A 6,000-nucleotide genomic window follows, 5' to 3' on the forward strand; every position below is an offset into this window, starting at 1 on the left:
ATGTACGATGCCATGCGTTAAGGTAATTGTCATTACCCATGCCGGTTTCGACCTTTATTGAGGTCTCGTCAGTGGGAGCCAGACCTAAAAAAATGCCAAGGGTGAAGTAATACAGAGCTTATAAATATTTTACCTAAACATATTTTACCTTTTTAGGTCTGGCTCCCACTGACGAAACCTCAATAAAGGTTGAAACCGGTATGGGTAGTGACCATTCTCTTAATGCATAGCATCATACATTCCCTTGCGGAAATGTGCCTTGCATTAAGGGGAAAATTCTAAGGAAAGTGATCAGATCTTACTCCACCTTTGCAACGAGTTGCCTAGTGTTGCACTACGTGTAGCCGCAAACTTGACTTACTTCTCTGTTTGCTTATTTGGGAAAAAGGATTAAAAACCTAGCTTATAAAATTGCTTGGTATCTTTAACACACACACATATATATATATATATATATATATAATTGCATTTTTATTCTTGTTGACATAATCTGAAGACCCAGCTCCAAAGATCAACATGGAATTTATTTTTTCAAGCCCCTTCTTGCTTTCAGCAAGTGAGACAGTGATCTTACACCAGATCCATACTTACAAGGGATATACAGTATACATACATGTGTGTGGGTTATAATCTAAACTTTAGGAAGAATACTACTGGTTCCGTCGTAATTACACAGAACTTCTTCAAGCTTTAAACAAAAATATCATTATTTAGGTAGAATTCTGATTATTCAAATTATTTGTGTGTATGTGCCCACTCCTGTACTTATTGACGTGCTCTTGGTAGCGCATTTGGCTTGTCATAGCTAAGAAACTTTCAGACAGATTAATGCTAGGGTTTATATCCAAGTGTACAGGATCTAATAACATTTCCGAAGATATATTTTTTTCAATCTTGTCGTAACAACGGTGTGAGATTTCTGATTCATTGCATAGAACTTTTCCATTGAGATATCATGCGGTGTAATGCAAGACTCCATGCTAATAACATGCAGAAATTTATTGAACAACGCGTCGAAAGGCATATTAAAAACACGGAATACCAGTGAAGGTGAGGCCACAGCTCTGTCATCAAGCGTTATTTTCAAGATGAATTGAAAATATAAACCCTTGATTTCTGCATGTTCTTTGCAGGAGTCTTGTGTTACACCGCAGACGATCAACTCCTTGGTATTACAGAGTTCTCTGTCTAGGTTTAACGGATCGAATTCTTTAGTGATTGTATTTTGATGAAAGGAGTGAGTACTGTTTTAATTTTATACGCTAGAACTTTGGAGAATTTTACCGGGGGTAAGTTGAGTCTGTCGGTTTGCAGAAGTCTTGAAATGATCTGTTTTTTATAACCATTTTGTAGGAAGATGTCTGTTAAAAATTGGAGTTTTTTTTTTTTTTTACTGACTACCTGAAACGTAAATGATAATCAGCAGTTAAGGCAAGGGATTCATGATTTATTAAAGCCTTATATCTGTACTTCATACATGTTTCAGTGATTTCCAGTTCGATGGATTGTTTTGCTGGTTGGAATCGAGGCCGAAGCGGGTAAGGCTACAAGGTTAGTTTAATATATCTGTTAATTGCTTGTTTTTATTATTTTCTCGTGCAAGCCTATTCTGGGAAGAAAACCCCAACACCTCCATAGGAAATCGGCTACCTTACAGTTAAATGCCATTTCAAAGATTCTTCGCATCCTTGATGGTATTCAAACGGGTACAGGTCTTTCCACCCAAAAGGCACCATCCTTTCTGAGTGACAATGGAGACTCTCTAATTTGATCTTCTAGAATTTTTTTTCTTCCTTTCGCTTTCTTGTGCAAGACGATATTCAGTTTGTTCACCAGATTCATATTCCCGCGAAACTGCTTATTTATGCTTCAACACCTTGTTGCTGAAGCTGATGTTGATTTGTCCTGGAAATTCATTTGCTCGTAGAGCTATTATTACATAATACCTCCAAGGACTCGTGTGTGGCACTTCATCTACCCCATTATTTAATCTTCATTGTCTCTACACTACCTAATCCTTCAACCACGCACACAGTGACACTACTACTACCATCAACACAATGCCATCTACTGTCCACCACCAACCCATTTGTTGGTGGTGGACACCAATTTCCAGACAAAAATACTATTTTTGTCTGTAAATTGGTGTGTTCTCATGGCTAATTTGCCTGTAGCTTATCTTTTCGTTCTAGGGCCGGGAGAAGGTTTTTCGTCTAGGCATACTATTAAATTGCTACTGCAAAGAAAGATTAACCCAATATTTTTTGCATTCTAAATTAAATATAAATAGAAATATTATACATTCATGTTATGTTTTCTTGTGCGATGACTGTGAGCGCAGCATATATGCAAACTACTTTTTTAAATCAGCACGAAAATCCTGTAAATTATATCATTTAAATATTGCAAGATTAAGCCCCTTAGTAGTACTTCCGAGGAGAATAGAACTATAGGGGCTTATGCATTAAAACTATCCAAATCTTTAAGTTGGGCTATCAAAAAGGAGCATATCAAGTTCAGTGGCTTATAATTTGTGCTATTCAGGAGATTACTCTACACAAATAAGCAACCATTGAGAAACACACACACACACACACACACACACACACATATATATATATATATATATATATATATATATAGGCATACTATTAAATATTAAATAATACTATTAAATACTATTAAATTTTATATATATATATAAAATTTGGGCACTATATCGTTTTTGAAATAGGCCTCGTTGAAATTCTGCAGAAAGAGAATGAAAACAGACCATGAATTTATCCAAAATTACCACGGAAACGTGCTGGTTTTCGTGTTTTTATTTCCTTTAGTGCATTCACGGGTAGTCAAGCAAAATAACCTCTAAAATGTGGTAGGTAATCTGCATGTGTACTCTTAAGGTTGACGTCCTTGAAAATGTTTCTTGAATAGTGGGCGGACTATTATCAAACATAAAACTCATACACGTCAACTGGAGCAATTCAGAAAAACTTCACAATGGCACTTAGTGTAACATTAACTACTTTTAAATGATGCTGTTGCTTGCTAGTAATAGTCTGATTACATTGGTAGGAACAAGGAAATGATTTATGTCAAGGTTGACAGGTGACAGTAGAGATTTCAGAGCGATTTTCCTTTTGCTTATTATCTATTATATCCATTGTAAGTGTAAGTCCTTTTAAAGGTTATGCGGATTGGTTTATTTACAATCGGCGCTGTCTCCTGTCATATTACACGAGTATGTCATCTCTTCCTATAAAACAATAGTGTTTCGACATAATCTAGTAGAACCCTCTCATCTTAAAAATATTTTAATTTATTTTTATAAATAATTATTGCAATACATATTTTATTTACAAACGTAAGTTTCTGTGGTTTAGAAGTTCTATGGGAAGTTTTCGGTATTGGGACTACATGATTATGTAAATAAAAAGATAAGCAATTAAAACCCGACTTGTTGGGCTTTAATTTTAATTTTTATTTAATTTTTATTAAACTGTATTTACATGTGGTCTCAATACCGAAAACTTCCCATAAATATTTTATTTATTTAAATATGTAAAAAAAGAATGTAGTGCATAAAATTAATACGCCAGATATTTCGAAATATTTAATAATAACTCGATGACTAATCGCGTTGTTCTTTTCCATAATTTCGAAATATTTTAATATTTTTTATAACTGTATTTTTCATTGCAAAACTGAAATCACGCTGTTCCTAAACTATAAATTCACATACACGTTTTAACTAAAACTCATGCAAAATGATAATTTTTCCGGAATATTACATTTAAAATACGGGGGGGGGGGTCGTTTTAAGGTATTGGCACTCTAGGCAGTTGCCCAGGGGACTCCATGCTGCCATACTGTTCGCTTTACGGCATGCTTTTTTTATGTTATGTTTAAACATTGATTTTTTTTTTTAAAGTACCAATAAATCTATAGGCTTAATGTTATTGACTGTTTACATTTTTATTCCCGTAGGTGGGTGGGTAGGGAGCTGGAGCTCCCTACACACCCACCTACTGGGGGATGAAAAGTTCTGATAAACACTTGGAATAAAAATGATATTAAAACAACTGATATAGCCACAAGAAATTGTGGTTATATCAGTTGTATTAATTGTTGTAATAATCAGTTGTAAATAATGTAATAATTCGTAATTTTTCTTTTAGGATATATAAGAAAAGTTGCTTTAATATCATTTTTGTTCTAGATGTTTATCAGAACTTTTCATCCCCTCCCCCACTCGTCATAGCTAATATACTGGTTTCTGTAAATTAAGGAACAAAGAGAACCGACAAAAATTATAAATCAATAGTTTAATTCAGTAACAAATGATCAAAATCAAGAGGTCAAAATGAGATTGTCAAAGTGTCTCAGAGCCTCCATAGCTCAGTCGGTGTAGACTGAGCTACGGAGGCCCTTTAGCCGGAAAGACCTGGGTTCGATACCCGTCAGTGACATGAAGAACATTTATCTGGTCTCTTTCGACTAATGGTCTCTTTCGACTAACCGGTCTCATACGGATGTGGAGATGTTTTCTCCCGGTAACTCGGGTTTTTCATCCATCAAAACAGGCAAACCAGTCCCATGAACACACACACACACACACGGCTACAGTCATAAATACTTACAGCAAGGAAGGCAACGGGAAACCGCCTTGCGTCATTATCTCCCTAGTAATCAAAGAGAGAAAGACACAGGATTAGGAAAGTGTCTCAATAAGAAATGGGGTCACTTCACAGCAATAAACCGCTCACAACGATGTTTCATACTTAATAATAGTGTCCAGGAGCTCAGTTGATAATAACCATTACTCTTGCAAAGCTCTCCAAAATATCTTGAGGTTTTGGGAAGGGGAGGTTGAGTGCAGCAACACATCTACTTAGGGCATCCATGACATGCTCAGTAGGATTAAGTACAGGAAACCTTGCTGACCAGTTCATATGTACGATAGTCTCCTCTTGAAGATATTGGTCCACGAGCTTCGCTCGATGAGGAGGAGCATTATCGTCTTCTAGAATAAATCTCTCTCTTATTGCCTCCACATACTGACGAACATTGAGTCTATCCCTCCCTTCGTTTCTATAAATTTATCATTCATGGGTTCACTAGGCGGGGTGGGTTACACATACAGGTCGTTGTGTCCACCCAACGAGATGCCTCTCCAATCCATCACACTATCTCTACCATAAGCGTTCCTTAATGGCTATCCAAGGGATGATAACGTGTCTCTGGTTCTTTCCAGATAAGAGCACGTCTGGTATCTCTCGTCCAGCAAATTGGTCGTTTGTAAACAGTACTGGCGGCATTGGTCTTGGGTTCAGTTGACGTGGAGACTGGCCTATTTCAAACGTTCTCTCCTGTGGCATGAGGATACGGGCACGCAGACTACCAGTTGTCTAGCATCCACTTCGCCTTTGTGAAGCTTTCTGCACACAATGGAAGCAAATACCAATGTTCCTGTAGCCGACGCTAGATCAGATCACTGCTGATTCGAGTAGCACTCCAGTCAGTGCGAGCTGATAATTGGAGATATCTGTCATCACTACTGTTGTAGTCCATGGCCATCTTTCACTATAACTTAGGGATGCAAGCAGCGTATCAGAGATATAGTGAGTAATCAATTCCGACAGTCACAAACAGACTGTGGAATCAATTCCGCATTATGTGACTGTTCGCGACAACTCGGGCGGGGGGGGGAGAATACTAGACTCAGTGTCACTTTTACATTTTGATCCCGAATTTCATGTCCCCCCCCCCTCCCGAGTTGTTGCGATTTTTCCTCTTTGTTCATCGTTTTATAGAAACCAGGGTATTATAACACTGGAAATGACGTTTACTTTCATAGTACTAGGCTGCCCGAAGAAAGACTGTTCTAAAATTCAGTTCTACTCTCTCTCTCTCTCTCTCTCTGACTAGAGGAACTTTTTTTACTAAACTTTTCTTCAGCTGGTTCTACGGGCAAGTATGGTATTGTTCTCCTGGAAAGTG

Source organism: Typopeltis vanoorti, chromosome 1 (genome assembly GCF_054136105.1).
Source record: "Typopeltis vanoorti isolate ZY-2024b chromosome 1, IOZ_Tvanoo_1.0, whole genome shotgun sequence".
NCBI lineage: Eukaryota > Metazoa > Arthropoda > Arachnida > Uropygi > Thelyphonidae > Typopeltis > Typopeltis vanoorti.